Source organism: Polypterus senegalus, chromosome 8, assembly GCF_016835505.1.
Source record: "Polypterus senegalus isolate Bchr_013 chromosome 8, ASM1683550v1, whole genome shotgun sequence".
NCBI lineage: Eukaryota > Metazoa > Chordata > Cladistia > Polypteriformes > Polypteridae > Polypterus > Polypterus senegalus.
In genome coordinates, this window is record NC_053161.1 from 159,920,731 (window position 1) to 159,941,313 (window position 20,583).

Consider the following 20,583-nt stretch of genomic DNA (forward strand, 5'->3'; position numbering starts at 1 on the left):
GTATATATATATATATATATATATATATATATAGATAGATATATATATATATATATATATATAGATATATAGATATATAGATATATAGATATGAGAACAACACTCATATCAATGACAAAACAATTACATTAACAATCATGTTACGTTATTTTTAAAATTTTTCCTTTTCTTTTTCATAACTTCTTTAACACACTACTTCTCCGCTGCGAAGCGCTGGTATTCTGCTAGTATATATATATATATATATATATATATATATTGGTAGAGGGAAGGTCGTCTCCTTCCCATCCTTCTTTCAAAATATCCAATAATCCCAAGGTTGTCATCTATATAATAAATCAAAAGGCGAAAACCCCATAGAGGCTTGTGGAACTTCCCAATAGGCAAAGAGTACGAGGGGGAGGAGCTGATCCCAGTTCCTCCCATCCTCGCTGACTACCTTGCCCAAATGGCCTCGTAGGAGGTGGGAGTGTGCTAATTCACAGACTGGCTGCCGGTAAATTCGTGGTATTAACAACAGCTTTCTCACCTCCCCCTCATGCTCAGCTATTCGATATAATAGGTCGTTTTCTATCACAAATTGAGGACCCTGTGGCATGGGCTGATGAGTGTGTTGGCCATTGACAAGTACTGCTGCATTTTTAGCATGTTTCAGGGAGTCATCATTCCACTGCTCCCTTATCAAAGAAGCCAGCGTTTCTCCAAACTGAAAGTGTATTTCAGAGAGAGTGTCCGGTCTGACCTCAAGGGGCGATATCAGTATAGCTATCCAGCAGGATTTTTTTCCCATTGAGATCTGATATGTTTTTAAATTGTTCCTTTAATTTTTTTGAGTAGTTATATGTATGTACATATTGTCACACATGTACGCATGGGAGGCAGCTAGAAGAACCAAAAGAAGGTAATTCCATGCCAGGCCAGGGGATGGCGGGGTGCAGTAAACCATCCTCTTTTATTTCTGCATACCAGACACGGAAAAATAGAAAATAGTGGTCTTGGACATCCTCTAGTGTCCTCTTGTATAAAGGGATGTGACGCAGCTTCAATCACCTCCGTTACAGCAAAAACATTTTGTTAAACAGTGTTCCAGTGCTGAACAGACACCTTCACACTGCCAAATACACTGTTAGACAGTGTACCAATGCTAAAGAAGCACTCTCTCATGATGATGGCAGTTGCCAGTTCAGCAACTTCTTTACCACAAGAGGCACTCATTATTATGAGTCTTTAAAAGCCAGTTCACTCACCTGTTATCCTGTTCTCTCTTGTACTGACCCGGTCCCTGTTTCTTCTGCACCCCTATCTATCCAGTTGAGTTCTCTCATCGAGGACATCTACAAGTTCTTTTCAACTCAAGAATTGGAATTGCTGTAATGAATACAACTAGGATGTGATCCATTTGCTGTGAGTTAGATTTAATGTGCCAATGCCAAAAAAATGCTGAGTGCTGTTCCAGCAACTGCCAATATAAAAGTTCCGTTTGCTCATTCATTTCCTGCCTGACTTTGGTGCAACTTGGCAGCCCAGATGCAACAAAATATATATTGTCACAAACATGAGCTTGGGAGAAAACTTGTGGGCTCATCAAATTGCACTTCCACACCAAGTTATGGATTGTCACTGTTGCCTACCGCTTCTCTTCCTCTCTCATTCTCAGATCTGATTACCAGCAGCACCACTAACACCACATCTTGGTCACAAATCCCTGAGTCAACCTCTTTTGCCCTGGCTCCCTCTTCAGGGGTTCCACCATCATCTTGGGGGAATCTGACTGTTAACTTTGAATGTATGTTTTGTTTTGTAATCAAATGTACAGGGGTTGCCTTAATAAATAAATATAATAACCAACTTAAACAACCTGTGATAATTGTTATCTGGTACTGGTGATGATTTCATTTCAGCCATTTTAATCCAAAGAGTACTCCTTTTGCTCTTGCACTCTCTCGCATATAATTTCCAAATCACTGAATACCTCCTTATTAGTCCCTTCATCTATTGTAGCATCATCAACTTCATTAAACATGAAAACATCTAATAATATTAAGTGCATTTGTTTTATTTTTTGCTGTATATTTTATTTTGCACTTACTGTTCTTGATACCCTAAATGAGTCTAGTAATTTTCCTCTATCCAGTGTGTCTAACAAAACTGATGGTCACTGGAGTTTTTTTGGTTCACCATTCTCCTTGAACTGTAGAAACCGTTGTGCATGGAAATTCAAAACACAAAAACGCTTACCACCACCAATGTTGGCAACAATCATCCCACAGGAAAAACTGCATATATCACATGCCATGCCCAGTCTAATGTTTAGTAGAACACCAGCTAAACTTTTTAACAGTGCTATATATGCTGTATATATTCAGGGGCATTCAAACGATCAACTCTTTCACAGTTTACTTTAAGGAAATGGCTGACCTTATTAATTGTCTACTGAGTGTATGTCTGCACAGACATTGATAACTTTAATCACTGTGACATAGTAATCACTAAATCAGTGCTGTCCAAGCATTTTCCATAGTGATTCCACAAGATTTTCCAAATTTCTCCTTAATACCCCAGCATAATTGTTCTTTGTAGGCATGGTGATTCTCCTCCGGTGCAACTGGCGACCAAAAACATTCAGCATGGGTTTAGGAGATGAACTCAGATTCTCCTATGTTCTGATTGAACTGGTTGATAGGAAAATAGCCCTGTGTTGCATTTATTCACAGAAGGATTTTGAAGTCATTGTTGGAATGGCTGCAAACGCCTTTATGAATCCTCTGCTAGATAAAATACCCGTGCCACTTTTTTCAAATATATCACAACAAACTCACTTGCTTTTGCAAATGTGCTTCATATTTGATCTTGGTTTACTCCATTTAGTTGTTAAGCAAAACTGATAAAAATGTTTACATTTTTTGGCCAATACACCATTCTCACTCGAAAATAAATTATTTCTAAGTCACCTGCCTCCGTTTCCATAAACATGTCTCTTAAAATGGCCAGTCTATCAGACCACTGTTTTGAGATGCTAGAAATTGACTTCCCACTTCCTTTAAGCAGCCGGTTAGAGATTCAAAAGGGTTTTGCTGTGCAATAAAGAATTTTGTGATACGCTTGTTTCAAAACTTGTAGATTTTATCAATATTAACTCCACCTCTACTGATGACTCAGCATATGTGTTGATGGCCATAAAAGTTTTTTTAATGGATTTTATTAAAAGTAAGTAACATTCTATTCAATCAAGTCAAGCTTAACAAAACTAAATCAACTCCCACCCAAGAGATAGAGAAGAAAACTTTAAAAGTAGAAACGAGGGAAGAGAACCCTTTTCCCCAATATAAATGCTTATTCTAAAATGTTATTGGTTAGATCCTGCCAGGTATTAAAAACGTTTTGAACAGATCCTCTGAGTGAGAATTTGATTTTTTCCAATTTCAAATAGTATAGAACATCAGTTACCAACTGACTTAAAAGAGGTGGGTTAGGTTTCTTCCAGTTGAGTATTATAAGTCGATGTGCTAGTAGTAAAGTAAAGGCAATTATTATCATGTAGAGGTACAACACATAAAAGCTTCTCTATCATGAAGTGCTTTCTACTTTGAATCCATATTCTGAGTGAATGAAGGACAATTGGGTTGTTAGTATATTGATGATAACTTGTATTTACTTAGTTACAAACCAAGGAATATAAAGAAGTACTGCAAGATTTTATTTCTATTGCACACCAAGCTTGTATGTGTTCATCAATTTGTGTCAATGACCAGGTTTTGATAACTTGTATATTTGCCACCCAGTAATAAAACTGAAAGTTAGGTAGAGCCATGCCACCTTCTCCCTTATGTTATTGTAAGGTCGCCCTTTGGATGTGTGGATGTTTCAAATTCCAAATAAATGAGGTTATGAATAAGTCTAATTTCTTACTAAATTATTTGTTAAAGTATATGGAGATGCTTAGAAACAGCAAAAGAAGCTTGGGAAGGATATTCACCTTGACAGTGTTGATTCTCCCTATTAAAATGAGATGGAGCGTAAACCATCTATGCACATCTTTGTGACACCCCAAGCAGTGGGATATCGAAACACCAGTTTACGCTCTTAGTGTCTAGTATACAGGACCGACCGTGACTATAATGGTGGTGTAAGACTGGGAGACATGGACATGAAAGGGTTGGGTTTTGCAAAAACAAAGTGAGGTTTTACTTACATGTGCACACAAAGAAAAATAAGTAAATAATGTCTTGCTAAATATATATCTAAATACACTGTACAATAACGCATAGGACACACAAAAACAGTTATGAAACTGATCCCAAAAGTGATGCATCTATACATTATTTACAGTTGACTGAAAGTCCTAAATGAAAAAGAATAATGTATAAAAACTAGTGAAATCCATAGATACACAAAAATAAAGCTGTCTTCCTCCACAGTAATCCAAGTCAGGAAGCTGCTCTTCCAAACAATGTACAGTACAGGGTTTAACCACAAAAATTTTCAAAGTCACAGAAAAAGAAAAATGTCTATATACAAACAGTGCACCATTAACTCCAACCCTATAAATACATCCACCAAAGCTAATCAAGAGAAATTTATAAAAATATATACAAGAAGAGAGAAAAACTATTTACAAAAATCACGGCACAAGCGGCAATGTTTGGTAAACTCATGACAACCCTCTACCAAGTACCTCTCTCAACTCTAGCCAGAAGACTCCCTCTGGAGGCTGGAAATTCACTTTTGTATTCATCCCCATCATGCCAACCAATTAAGCTGTTGAATATCATCCTTCTAAGTGCACGTGTACGTCTCCTGACCCACAAAATTCCTATTAAATGGCAGGTGGCCGGGATGCGAACTGCGCTTCTCTCAAAACTGAAAGTAAGCCCACTTTCTTCACTTGAGCTACCACCCAGACAACTGCCAATACAGGATCCCTTTTTAAACCACAGCAGGCCGAAACTAAGATGCCTCCCACTGTCTCTTGCTCTTTCAGCACTACAAAGTCATGTTAGGCACATGCACAAGTGGAAGACAGACAATGCCATGCCGGCCGGACAACGGCAGAGCCGTCTTTCCACTCTGGCATTAAACCCGCCCCGACGCTCCCCAGAAGTCATATCGTCAGCGAAGGTCTTTCACTGCAATTTCTAAACAGACAAAAAGGCAAGCATTATTTCTTTATACTTTATTTGTCCTTTTCCTTCCAAAATTAATGTCTATCTTTCAACACTGCAGAAGACACCAAACTAACTGTATTGAACCACTGGTAATGCCAGTGTGGCACATTACCACAATCTTGTTTAAGTTTTTCCATGCAGACAGCAAAAATTTTGTTAACAAAGTGCTTTATATTTACTTGTGATATTTACCCTTAGGTATTTAAACTAATCCATGATGATAAATAGAAAGATGTCCAATCTAATATTGTGCAGTAGAGAGTTCACTGGAAAAAAGCAAACTTTTATTCAAATTAATTTTGAGTCCAGATATCTGGGCTGGTATACAGTAGTTTAATCCATGAATATATGTTCAGGCCGAATCTAAAGTTGTGCAATGTGGTGAATAGGTAGTCCCATTCTACCATATTGGATGCTTTTTTCTGCATCTAAAGACAATAAGATCTCCGGCGTGTTAAACTTTATGGAAGAATATATTACATTAAACAGGTGTTGAAGATTGGGAGCTAAGTGTCTGCCTTTAATAAATCCAGTTTGGTCTTGTGATATTACCGAAGGAAGCACTTTCACAATCCTTCTAACTAGAACTTTGGTGAGTATTTTAACATTGTTATTCAGAAGTGATATTGGTCTGTATGATGCACATTGTAATTAGTCCTTATTTTTCTTAGGAAAGTTGGTAATTAATGCTTGGCGAAAAGTTTGAGGTAGAATTTTATTGTCACTGCCTTCTTTGAATGTTGCTATTAATAGTGGAGCTAAATAAATTTAAAATATTTAATGAAATTCAGCAGGGTAACCATCAGGGCTTAATGCTTTCCCATTCTGAAGTGAGTTTACAGCATCTAGTAATTCTGATAGTGTCAGATGTTTATCTAGTTCCTCTGCACTGAAAGTATCTAACTGTGGTATCTGTAATGCACCACAAAACTCATTAAATTGTGTATTGTCTTCATTAAACTGAGTAGATTATAAAGACTTACAGTACTCTTTAAATGTGCACATTATATTTGTATGGTCAATGATTTTATCTCTGTCTGTTTTGGTAATTACTGATAATTACATTGCGAACTTCCTGCTTGTAAATTTGTTGAGCTAAGATCTTATTCGCCTGCTCTCCATGTTCAGAGTAATGATGTTGCAATTTAAAAATGAGTTGCTCCATTTCTTTTGTTGTCAGAGATTGAATTCTGATTGCAAAGCCTGTCCTTTCCTATAAAGTGCCTCATTTGGAAACCTGGCATGTTCTTGATCTGTTCTGGTAATTTTGCTGATTAACTCAGACACCTTCTTGTTTGCCAATTTATTTTTTGTGGGAGAAATATGAAATAATCTTTCCTCTTTAAAATGCCTTTAGAGTTTCCCATAGTATTCCTTCAGAGACCACTGAGGATGCATTTGTCTCCAAAATATAATGAAATTGCTTAGATATAAATTCTGTACAGTTCTCATTAGCTAATAACAAGGGGTTAAGATGTGAGATGAGTATGAGGGGTACGGTCGGAAATTACAGTAGTGTACTTGTAAGATTTGATTGTGGGCAAAAAATTGTTATCTATAAAGAAATAATCAATTCTTGAGTAACAGTGATGTACTGGTGTGAAGAAGGAATATGCTCTTAGATATGGACTTAGAAATCTCTATTGATCTGATAAGTTATGATTAATTACAAACTGTGTAGTTGTTTTTGTAGTGTTAGATGTTATCGCTACTGTAGCTGAAGTCCTATCCAATTTTATTCATGATTTCACAATTGGATATGCCAGTAATTTGGCTAAAGTGTGCAGGCAAAAAATCTCAACTCTTGTCATCTTTGGCCATTATTTGGTGAGTTAGGAGCAAGGTCTGTTGATTATAAGTACACTCCCTGAATTACATTCTTTATTGATGCAGAAAACTGAGGGTTAAACATTATGTGTCTGGAGTTAAACCTAACAAGTTGTTGGCATTAAACTTAGGGAAATCTGATATTTGTACAGCTATTTCTTTCATTAAAATAAATTTGAAACCTTAATTAACAACCCCTTGTACATAAATAATCATTTTCTGTAGTGTTATTCTGAATTATTTACTGAAAGTTCTAAGTCTTCTCATTCAGAGGTCGAATCCTGTTTAGAAAACAGCCACTTCCCATGCTGTCAGCTAATGATTTTGCTGCGCTGGATACCCTAACTACATCATGGGAACTTATGCAGGCTATAGGCTTACTTGAGTTCTGGAAAATTTTCAGGACCCGATGGTTGCCCCCAGAGGTCCTTTCTGTTTTCTGGAATCAGCTGACACCCTCACATGTGCAGATGCTAAACTATGCAATTTCTTCCACCAATCTAAACCCTTAAATTAAGTCAGCACAATCTACCATTATTTAAAAACCATCAGACAGCTCTAAATCACGAATTTCAGTGTAAAGCTGTTAGCAAAGCTCCACAACTAAGGAATATTCATAAATGAATTCATCCCAATCAAACTGTTTATCTGCACCCATCTGGTAGCACATAACATATTTGCCTCATATATTTCTTCTTCTGAAACTCTCTTCTCTTATCTTGACTTCAGTCCAGCCTAGGTTATTTGGTTTATTTAAGATATCTGTTAAACTCATTTTAGCCTCTTGATAGAAATCTCTTGACTCAAACTCTGTAAACTTCTGGAAATCCTGCTTCATTAATCTAACTCTAATCTACTTGAACTTTTGATGACACAGATCAATGAATCAGCTGGCTGCAATGTAGAAAGTGGGAAACTATTCACTTGGTTTGGAGCTGGCTGGTGAAGGGTCCCGTCATGCCACTAATTTTAATCCCTAATTTTCCCTATACTTATTCCATTTCCATTCCAACAACGATGGACGGATTAAAAGGCAGAAGTCTACGTGACCATCATCATCATCAAGCCTTTCCGTGAGAACCCTAAATCCAAAGAGGACTGTTTCATTTATGTTAGGTAGAATGCCCAGAGGGGACTGGGCGGTCTCATGGTCTGGAATCCCTGCAGATTTTATTTTTTTTCCAGCCGTCTGGAGTTTTTTTTGTTTTTTCTGTCCCCCCTGGCCATTGAACCTTACTCTTATTCGATGTTAATTAATGTTTGTAATATTTTATTTTATAATTGTGTCTTTCACTTTTATATTCTTTAATATGTAAAGCACTTTGAGCTACTGTTTGTATGAAAATGTGCTATATAAATAAATGTTGTTGTTGTTGTTGTTGTATTTCTCCACTGGGACTGGCTGTGTCTCGCCGGTCTGCGTGGGTACTATTAGTTTTTAATTCGATTATGGAACTCTTTTTACCCAATGATTTCCGGAGGGTAAGTGGGGGGTCAAGCACCTTGGGAAGGTTGTTGATATTCTGTTCCTCTTCCAATAATTCCTAAATGTGTTTTTGTGATTACTGAACTTAAAATAAAAAATTGGATCACAAAAAATAGGTCTATTTTTTTTTTTTAGTTTTTTTTTTAGTAGGTGTCATGCACGTGTGCTTGGGAGACAGTTTAAGGACTCAGGTGATGGTAGTTACCAAGGGCTGGAGCTGTGTACTAATGCCTTCTCTCTTTTTCCTCTGCAGAATCGGAAATTGACAGATGCTCATCTTATGATGTCACTTCTGTTGTCCGTCCTCCTGGACCCGCCCTTTCCTCCCTGTGAGCCATATAACCAGCAGTTTAGCCATCCTGGGAGAGTTTGAATTAAGAACCCCCATCTGAAAAGAATTCTCTGCATTTATTGCATGGTTTCTTTGATTTTTTTTGCCTTTAGTTTTACATAGTGCCACAAACCTCTCGCATTATCGTGTCACCCTTTATACAAATGGGAAGATGGGGAGTAGAAAAAATAAGTTAACATTTACAAATTTGGTATTATTTTTCAAGCATTTGTTAACTTTCAGTATTTAATGTGTTTCCTACAGTATAGTATAAAATTGGCTTTACACAACTTTGAAGAGTTCTTTCAATGTTAGCAATACTCATGTAGCTACCTCAAGCTGGCTTGACATACAATATTTAAAACAAAGGCATAATGAAAAATAAACATTAAGTTCACCATTTTGTGTAGCTGTGAAGGGTGAAAAACTCATAAACGGAAATTAGTTCATTTCAGTCTGTTTTTCATTCAACCATTAACCCCTGCCCACAGCACTCAATTATCCCATGCTGCAAATGATCATATCGGGTCAGGCTCTATACACTTAATCAGTTCTCCACTGGCAGTGTTTATTTATTTGTTTGTGTAAGTGTTTTTAATGTATTTATTGTATTTGGGCAATCATGAGTGATTTTGCTTCTGTTTCCTGTGCGCAATCTTTGCTCCATTCAGCTTCCACTTGTGCATTTTTATTAAGAGCTGTGTTGTCAAGTTTTACATTTGTTTAAAGATTTTAAATAAATGTGCACAAGACATAAGCACCTCATGCTTGGTAGATGCACAATAAGCTACTTAATAAAAATATTAATAATAAGAAATATCAAAAAGGTACAAATGATAAAGACATACAGTGTTTGCAGCACCAAAAAGTTTTTTTATATAATGTTTTAATATATACTTATTTTTATTAAGAATATTTTAATAAATTTTTTTGGCTAATTTGGCAACACTGCTGCACATGTGTTTGTTCCATATAGAACACTGAAATTAAAAATAAATATTTAAAACACATTAGAGCATGGCCTAGTGACAACCCGTAAGCTGTGTTTGTGACAAACCAAGGTGTTAAGATGCACAGTTTGGAAAGCACGGCACTAAAGTGCTTTTCTAAGTTGGTGATGCAGCAGTGCAGAAACTAGTACTGCTTAGGGATGCCAACTGTCCTCATTTTCTTGGACATGTCCTCATTTTTAATGCACCATGGACTGTCCGGGAGGAATTTATAAAATTTTGAAAATGTTTGGAATTTTGGCTCCTAAAATTTGAAAATCTCCATATCCTTATCATTGGTAAAAATTGAAAGCCGTACACCAATCAGCATTTGCGGAAGTAGCACACACACTTTTTTCCAGAATCTTCACTTCCATTTCTGCAGTAAACAATGCAGAGAATGATGAGAATAGTCAATGTCTGTCCAACTTGGCTTTTCCTCTTCAACTTTTGAATTCAGCTTTATATTCATGGTGAGTAGACAGTTCATTATAAATGTTCCTTTCCTTAATTATTTGTAATCCTTATTTACTGTAACTAAATTAATTTATTCAAAATCAAAATTACAATTTCACATTTTCTAATGTGAGATCTTAGTTTTAATTACTCTTTCACCAACTTGCTTAAACAAGAAATTTCATACATCCAGGTACAGTCTGTCGTAATTAAGTGCAAGTAAGTACTGCTTTATAATATTTTAATGGAAAAACTAGTATTACCACCCATTGTTCCAAATTGGAGTTATAATTGTAAATGAATGAGTCAACTATTAAAGTTTCAGTTAATTAAAAAAATCATACATTTATTCTTTCATATAAATGCAATATCTTTTTAGTTATCAGTTGATTAAGTAATAAGTCACTTCTTCAAGTAATTTAATAATATTCTCAGAATCTTTCATTTACATAAATTCAGGAATACCCATTATGACTACTTGAACAACAAATATGCTTGTTTTTGAAAGGGCAGAACCGATTCAATCATCAAGATCAAGATTCAATTTCAGTAGCATGCCATGTAAAGATTTCTATTCATATTTATACAAGAACCCAGATTTACTGAGAAAAATGGCTTCAGCAGAAAAATATAAAAGAATGTAGATAAATGTAAATAAACTAAATTGAAAAGAGTAAAATTATTTTATTTTACTAGAAATGAATTTACCATGTGTATCATTTTTACAGATTTACAACAGTTAAGCTATCCAAATAAGAATGGAAGGAATGAAGTCTGTTAATTTAAGAAGCTTGACATATTCAAAATATTTAATGGGTTACTAGTTTGCCAATGACTGTGACTGTGGCCATCATATCATAGTTATAGTATAAACTGCTACTAAAGGTTTATATAATTTAAAAAAAAACACATGACAGTATAAAGGCGTATTACGGCATCATAGGGAAAGGCATCCTCAAAGGTACTAATTTTTCGACCCAAATGTCCACATTTCCAAAGAAAGAGACTTGGCAGCCCTAGTACCGCTACCGCTTAGATCCCAACTGCACCTGGTAATTGTCAGTATCCATCAGCATCCGATCAGGTCATATAAGGTGAAAGGGAGACAAAGAACAAAAAAGAGATGAAAAGAAAGACTGAGGTTAAAAGATACAGAGAAGGGCAGGAGCAGAGCAACCAAATACTCAAGGTGGACTCCCCAGCAAGGCTAGAGAGTCAGAGGGAGTTGGGCTCGGAGTCGCCTTGTGGAATGTCATGGGATTTGAATCGGGGACACAGGGCAGGATCAAAAGGTTATCGGCACCTGCTTGAGGGCACCTCCTTGTGGTGTGAGACCTGAAGAAGGTAAGCTGGGGAGATATCAGAATTTAGATGCACCAGTGCTCATGATTTTTGAAAGGCCTGCTTCTTGCCTATTTTAACCTAATTTTATTAGATTTATTAATTATGGATTTTTAACCTCCACTTTCTCAGTTAGATTTTTATAGGTTTTTGTTTATTTATTTTGATGCACTGAATTGTTGGAATGCTATTTGATTTTTTTGATTATTTTTAATAAAATCACATTTGCACCAACCCCTTGCTGGGTCTGTGTTTCCTTATTTGCCAGGCTCATCTAGGTTCATGACTATAGATGGTCTGTGGTACAAGAAACACCAAGAAGACAAAAGGTAGCGTGGAACTGACATGGACCATCACAGTATATTGATAATTTGTGTCTGATATGAGTAAATACTTTTAGATAGATAGATAGATAGATAGATAGATAGATAGATAGATAGATAGATAGATAGATAGATAGATAGATAGATAGATAGATAGATACTTTATTAATCCCAAGGGGAAATTCACATACTCCAGCAGCATCATACTGATAAAGAACAATATTAAATTAAAGAGTGATAACAATGAAGGTATAACAGACAGACAATAATTTTGTATAATATTAACGTTAACCCCCCTGGGGTGGAGTTGAAGAGTCGCATAGTGTGGGGGAGGAACAATCTCCTCAGTCTGTCACTGAAGCTGCTCCTCTGTCTGGAGATGATCCTTTGATACTTTGATACAGTCCCACTCCAAAGATTAATTCTAAAACTAGAAGCTTGTAGGCATCAAAGAACCTGCAAAACTGGAGTTCAAGTTAGTTAACCAGCAAGAAGAAAATGCTTCACATGGAGTGAATTCAACAGTGGAGTCACTCAGGGATCTGTCCTGGGATCATTACTTTTTCTGATTTATATTAGTGACTTTTATTCTGGCATAGTAAACTTGTGAAATCTGCAAATGATACTAAAATTGGAGGAACACTGTGGATGCAGCAAAAAAAAAACAACCTTCAGAATTGGGCAGACACTTGGAAAATGCATTTTATTGTGGAAAAGTTCAAAGTGCTACACTTGGGCAAAAGGAATATCAAATATAAATAAAAGATTGGAGACACTGTCCTACAGGAAGGAAATTTTTGGAAAGGATTTACTGGTGTATGTTGACACAACATTTTTATGATCTAAAAATGCACAGAAACAATTAAAAAGACAAACAAAATGTTAGGCTATAATGTAAAAACTGTTGAATATAAATCAAGGTATATTATGCTCAAAATATATAAAGCACTAATGAAACTGCATCTGTTGTATTGTGTGCAGTTCTGGTCAAAACAAGAAGGCTATAACAGCACTGTCCTACTGTGACAGACTCAGAGAACTAAATCTGTTTAGTCTTGAGCAAAGGATTATTTAAACTCCTCAAAGGCATTTATAAAGTAGATCCAGCAGAATTCTTTCAGCCTAAGGTTGAATCACACCCTCAAGGACATCAGTGGAAATTAAGAGGAAGAGGATTTAAGCCCGAAGCCAGAAAACATTTCTTTAGACATGTTTTAGACTCTGGAACAAACTACCAAGACATGGAGTTGAAACAGAAAGTTTGACAGACTTAAAGAAGAATCTGGATGAGATATTGGGACGGCTTAGCTATTAGCGAAACAAACAGGCTTGATGGACTGAATGCTCTCCTCTAGTATGTCAACTTTCTTATGTTCTTATGTATTTGGCAAAATGCAGTATTTTCTTACATTTTTATGTTCGTTTTGCCTGGTATTTAGATTTTCTAGTTAAAACAGAGGTAAGTTTTATGTTTGGTAGGTAATTTAAATTTTAATTTACACAATCATTGAATTTCATTATTTCATTATTGTTTCTACATTATTGATTCAGTATCCTTCAGTACTATTTGATTATAGCTTTTTGCATATTCCTATATAGAGTCTCTGTTTATGTAGTATTGTTGTTCAGGCTGATGATTATCCATTCTTTTTTTCACCAGTTCTGCAGATGTTTTTCTTACTTTGAACCACATACCTGTTTAATTATAATTTGTTATGTTTGCTCTGCCCTAACATATGATTTCGATCTTCAGTTTCATCGGATAGTTAGTTAATTGACTATCTGTCTTTGAGCCATCTGATCCTGATTTATCTTAATGATATGCTACAACGTCTGTGGTGGGCTGGCGCCCTGCCCGGGGTTTGTTTCCTGCCTTGCGCCCTGTGTTGGCTGGGATTGGCTCCAGCAGACCCCTGTCACCCTGTAGTTAGGATATAGCGGGTTGGATAATGGATGGATGGATGGAATTATTTCCACCAACAGCATTGCAGAATGAAAAACAGTCAACAATAACCAAGATAGTGGCATACCTGTTACATGTACGTAAATCAGTAATTAAATTAATTAATATATCCTTCCCAGGGATGCGCAGGTGGGTGAACAAGTTGAAGCAAACCCAGCATAATCCCAGATTGAGACTTATCCCTGTTACAAATCTCACTAGCCTTCAAGACTTCATATTTGGCCACTAAAAATGCCTTTTATGGGGTAATCCTACGATGCCTCAAAAATGAATTCCATTCCAGAACCCTCCCAACCACCTGTTCAGAGCCAATAACTGGCCTTATGGGATCTCAGGCAGTGGAGGGCTTGAGGTCCAGGCTGATTGCAGGGATTCTTGAAGAATGTCAAGCAACTCTATTATAATTGCTTCTAACCTTTTACCTAAATAAACAATATTCTTATGTTCAGTCAATAGATCATCTGGCTTGAACAATCTGGACAGAGCTGCAACCTTTTAGTTATATTCCCCCTAACAATACTGGCCACAAAATTAAACCAATTTAGAAAAACAATGCTGAACAAGCTTGTGAGAATTCCACCCTTTGGCAGACTAAATAAATATGTCATGTTTTTGTGGTCCGTAATTGTGTGAATTGATGTGGTACCACTCAATATGTCAAATATCTCCTGATCACCCATGTAATTTTTCTCAGAAAAGAACAATGTGCTAGAAAATTATGCATGCAAATGCAATTTCTTTGTGTTAGGAAAATTTTGTAATAACCCAGCACCAACACCCACTACTTCAGCCTAAAATGGCAGTGAACTGTCAGGGTGATGTAAAATAAGGGCCAAAGTAAATTTAGTTCTTAGAATCTCAAAAGCCAGATGAGTTTCCAGGGTCCAAAAAGGTTTTGTGTTGTGTCATTGAAAACAATGAAAATTAGCAAAGCCAACGAAATGCTGAACTTGTTTAACACTATCTGGAAGTTTCCAATTTGCATTTATAGAAACCTCCTTTGGGTACTTCTGAAAACCTGTGTTATTTATTTTATATCAAAGGAAAAAAAAAAAGGATTGATTAAACACTATTAATCCAATTTGCTATTTAATTGCACACTGACATGACCAATATGAGATTCCAAATCTTAAGAAACAATGTAAATATCACCAATGTAAACTAGTAATGAATATCCTAACAAATTAAGAATTATTTAAAGACCTCTTCAGCTTTGGCCAACACATATGGCATCACAATGTTTTCAAGTGGCCCAAGGTGGTGTTAAATGCCACTCTTCCCCACCCTTAAATAAGGTGTGTGCATTATATGGAAGTTTAACAAATCCAGTAGAGCCAGTGACTTGAACCAGTAGGGAAGTACCTTCCAGTGATTAGTACACCACCAGAGCAACCCATTCTTTTGAGATACAAAGAAAAAAACACAAACAAATTGGACTATTGGAGATTGTCTGAATAAGACATTGTAGAAAACCAATTCCCGGGTACTCCTTTACATAGTAATCTATTGTTTTATTCTCTTCACGAGGTATTGGAAAATTCCTTCCCTTTGGCCAGAGGTATCCAGCTCTGGTCCTGGTGGGCCGCAGTGGCTGCAGGTTTTCATTCTAACCCTTTTCCTAATGAGAATTCAGTTTTCACTGCTAATTAACTCCTTTTCCCTTCATTTTAATAGCCATGTTTTTAAGGATTCAGTCCTTTGAATTAATCTGTTTCTTTATTAAATGGCAGCCAAACAGAAATGTGATGTCAAAACGAGCAAACAGATGACCAGCTAAACTGGAACATCAAACTCCAGCCAATTTCATTCCAACCAGTTCTTGCTGTTAATTAAAGCCATTATTGAATATCAGGACTTGTTGCTGCTCTCATTCTACTACAGCAGACTGTTGATTTTCTGTTCTTTCTAAGACCACCATCAAGACGTTTTGGTGACCTGAGCAGATTAACATGACCAAGACCTGATCATGTTTTATGTTTCATTATTGTTTGGCTGCTCATTAAGGAAAAAGAAACAACTAAGAGGTCTGCGTCAAGTCAATTTAAACTAAGGCAAAACAAGTGAATCAGCAGCAATAACAGCTCACTAATTAAGAAGATGGTTAGAATGAAAACCTGCAGACATTGCGGCCCACCAGGACCGGAGTTGGACACCCTTGCCTCAGGCAAAGGTCCATCAGGTAAGAGGTTTATGGCACAGTCATGAGGACATTGAGGTGGGAGATAGAGAAACTGTTGTTTGCACAAAATATTACTTAACATAGAATAAATATTTGTGAGCATGACAACATGGCCACAATATAACGACTGATGCACAGACACCATGAATAGACACCTTGTGACCCTCAAGAAATAAGTTCTCCCATGTAATAATCTGAGAATGCTTCTTGAGCCAAGTAAACCTTAGTATAATTTGGAGTTTAGAGGTAGATAACGCATAAAATTAAATATTTTCAGAATAAAGGCTACCCACCATAAATTAGGTAGGAGTGGTAATGATCTTCATTTAACTCTCCTCAATAGGACTACCATAAATGCTAGCAATACAAAAGGGGTTATTTTAACAGTTTTTTTCTAAACCACATTTCTTTGCAAAGTCAAAACTAAAAACATTTTCTGCAGCACCTCAGTTAATAAATGCCCAGGCTTTTCTATCTTTCAGAAATGTAGGAAAGAACAAGTTAGCCTTAGTTTGGGTTTGACTACAAATTCCTGTCCCACCAACCACTTTAAGAGTTAGGCTTTTTAGTTTTTCTGATGCTTAGGACATCCAGCAGCTAGAATTTCTGAAATAAAATTATAAACTTGCCATGGTTATGTGTTGGCGTTAGCTCTCCAATTTCTATATGTTCTTGTTTGGCGAAATAGCAATTTACCCCATTTAACCATCTCATTCAGGGGAACTGCTATATCATATTTAGCTACGTTATAAAAACAAAAAGGTAACTATGCAAAAATATGTCTCTTTACAGCAGAAGTGTTTGCGTTTGTTGTTGTTGTTGCTGTTGTTTGGAGCGTATGTGAATCTTTACTTTAGGATTTTAAAGCGAAAATCTGCATTCTATGAATGAAGAGTAATCCTTTATGGCCCTTTTTTGTGCAAGCATGAACAAGAATATACTTAAGATTTGGAAGAATGAAAGCTTTGACTTCAGCCAAAGTAAGTGCATGGCATTTTTTCATTTTAACAATCTTTGTGTTTTTATATCAGAAATTCAGTACCAGGATTTAGTTAGAGGTACCTGTATGTATTGTCACAGTACCAGTGGATTCCACCTCACTAGGCACATGGAATAAGTGAGCCAATACTGTAGTGTGATAGGGACTTTGTTAAATGGTGCAACTCAAACCACCTACACCTGAACACCAGCAAAACCAAGGAGCTGGTGGTGGATTTTAGGAGGCCCAGGCCCCTCATGGACCCAGTGATCATCAGAGGTGACTGTGTGCAGAGGGTGCAGGCCTATAAATACCTGGGAGTGCAGCTGGATGATCAACTGGACTGGACTGCCAACACTGATGCTCTGTGTAAGAAAGGACAGAGCCGACTATACTTCCTTAGAAAGCTAGCGTGTTTCAACATCTGCAATAAGATGCTGCAGATGTTCTATCAGATGGTTGTGGTGAGTGCCCTCTTCTACACCGTGGTGTACTGGGGAGGCAGCATAAAGAAGAGGGATGCCTCACACCTGGACAAATTGGTGAGGAAGGCAGGATCTATTGTAGGCACGGAGCAGGACAGTTTGACATCTATCTATCTATCTAACTCCAACTCCCATGGTACCCTCTGGGAATCTGGGGTGATGCTATGCTGCAGGGGCATCTTCATCTGGTGCTCTGGGTGAGGTAGTGTCCCTCTGTAATTGCTTTCCCCCATCTTTCTCCTTTCTGGGCGTCCCAGCCGGGTTGACCAGCCAGTCATCCGCCACAACTGTGAATTGAGGAATAGTAACAGTAACTGGTGGTGTTTGGACATAATAGACTAAGAACTAGAAGACCCTTTGCTGTATCAAGTCATGTGATCAGAACAGGAGGAAACCTGACGGTTGAAGCTGAAAAGTATGTTGCTGTTCCTAAAAAGAAACATCGCCCCACATACATCATGTAAGTCGTTGAATAGACTAATGTGAAGGTGCTTAGGAGAGCATGTCATGTATGGACGAGGAGGATTGTCTTTTCTGTGATAAGTGCAGATGGAACCTGACAGCAATTGTGAGAGCACTTGTAACAGTAAGGGAGAATCTAAGCCAATGATATGACAGATTTTTGCAAAATATACAAGTTGCGTATTCAACAGCAACAGGAGACCACACCATAACTGCAAGTTTGTGTACATTATTAATCTGTATTTCTATGTATTGTATGAATTATTTTTAATGTTATAACAACAGTTCTATTTTAGATCTCAGTTTACTTCATGGACTAAATAATTTTGTGTTTGTTTTTCATGGTATGGCCTAATTGTTTATTGTTGTTATTTCCATTGCCTGTCTAAGGACTTCTTGTGTATATTGATTTTAAATTTGATTTTTGGTAAATTTATTGTGCTTTGGAATTTCAATTTTGTGTTGACAACTTGACTTTTGACCTTTGTGTATTTTTCATTTATTTCAATATGTTTATTTTTCATTTCATAATTAACCCCACCTTGCACTTGTGGCCTGTCATTTCTACCACTGATAGTACAATCACACACCACATACATAAGAGGACATTGCACTAAAAAGAGTTAGCTTAGCTTTTTGATAGTTAATATAAGTTGCAATGAATTTGCTAAATATTTTGGTTAAGGTTAAAGATGAAGTAATATGAAAAAAACATGTTGGAGCAAAACATTGACATTAAAAGCCTAAATAAGGGTGTCTATCCAACAGAACTTCCAGCCAAAAGTAACATCTGTGTAGGTGTAGTAGTATAGTACAGATAGCATCACAGGCCAAAAATGTACAGTTGATGCAGAGTTAGTGGGAATCTTTTTGAACAATAAAAAATGTTATCATGTGTAACAGAAACATGTAAATACCAAAACATCAACGTAAATACTGAACGGTAGAAAAGGCATGTCTAGTGTCCACCGCTGTGTTGATGTCAGTTTAGTACATGTCCTTGGTATGATATGTTTTGGCACAGCATTTTTTTGCCCACTTTCCTTATATTTTCTGTTACATACACGTGACAGGGTAGAATGTCAGTGCCTGAACTGCACGATCAATGGGCCATTGTGTTATTTAAGGCTACCATTGCACAAGGCTTGTGAATTGCATATTTCCCATGACACGAACAACAGTTGCTGTATTGTAAACAGCATTTGGGAAGCTAATAATTAAACATTAATTCTTTGCATTTATACAGTATAGCACTTTTTGTTACTAGTCAAAGCACTCAACAATTGCAGGTTAAGGGCCCAACAGTGCAGAGACCCTATTGGCATTTATGGGACTCAAACCAGCAACCTTCCGATTGCCAGTGCATATCCCTATCCTCAGAGCCACCACTCCGCCTCCATGCTGCAGTGTTACGCGACTGAAGCCACCAGGTACATCACAACAGTTTGGTCATATATGTGGCGTATGCATTAGTTTCAGTATCCGTGTCAACATCTGATGACCAATTCACATTGCCATCACTGTCAATTGACTCAACTAATTGTTCAGTTTTAGTTTGTTTAAAAACCTGCTTTATAGCTTCTCATTTCCACTCTATTTTGTTTGTTCATTAAAGATTCTTTCTCACTTATGAATATTGATGAGTTACATTAGAGTGGCAAAACACATTGAAATATTTATGATTTTTTGCCACATAATGCTATTCTATCCACTAGATGGCAGCAGAATACTGTCCCAAATGTCATTTGGGCTTAAAACTGTAAAGCAAATCATTACACATTGCTCTGAGTTAGACTCAGATTTAACTGTAATATCATCGAATTCTGAGCCCGAGTGACATTTGGGGTTAACACCAAAGAGGATAAGGATTTTTTCATGTCTTGTTCTTTTGTAAGTTTAGTTTTGCTTTTACTAATTATTAAAACATGTTGAACTGTGCTGTAGAAATACATATTGTTGTTTTTGTATGCCTTGGGCCTAGCATTCTTAAATTTGCCTGTATATTGTTTTCAGGTTAAAAAAGTTAAACTTTCAGTTATGTTAAACTTGGTGTTTCTACCTTTAGCTGCTACCTAGGGTTTATCCATTTAAACCAGACTTGCCGAGTAAGATGATATGAACAAGATTTGTCATTTTGCTTCCTACCACTTTGAGTGCCTCCTGCAACAGAAAAATAATAATAGCAGCCTGTAATCTTTTATATTGCTTTTTATTCTATTATAACTTGGGGTGGAATGAAGGTTGGCAGCATGCACTGATTACAGCATGTTGCCGCACCCACCACATGACAGACCACCCAGATTTGGGACCCAAGTGCAGCCGTGCAGCAGGTGATACCTCAACGCCATACTGGAACAGTGTGAGGTTTTTTTTACAGTGGCTGGAGTGCCAATCCTGCCACCAACCCATATGTTTTTCCTACAATTTGGATTATCTGCTTGCAGGTTAACGTCATATCCAGGATGAAGTAATTGCTTTGTTAAGGACCTTGAACAAAGGGCCCAACAGAGTAGAGTCACTTCTGGTATTTACGGGATTTAAACCAGAAACCTTCCGATTGCCAGCGCAGATCCCTAGCTTCAGGACAATGTAGAAAT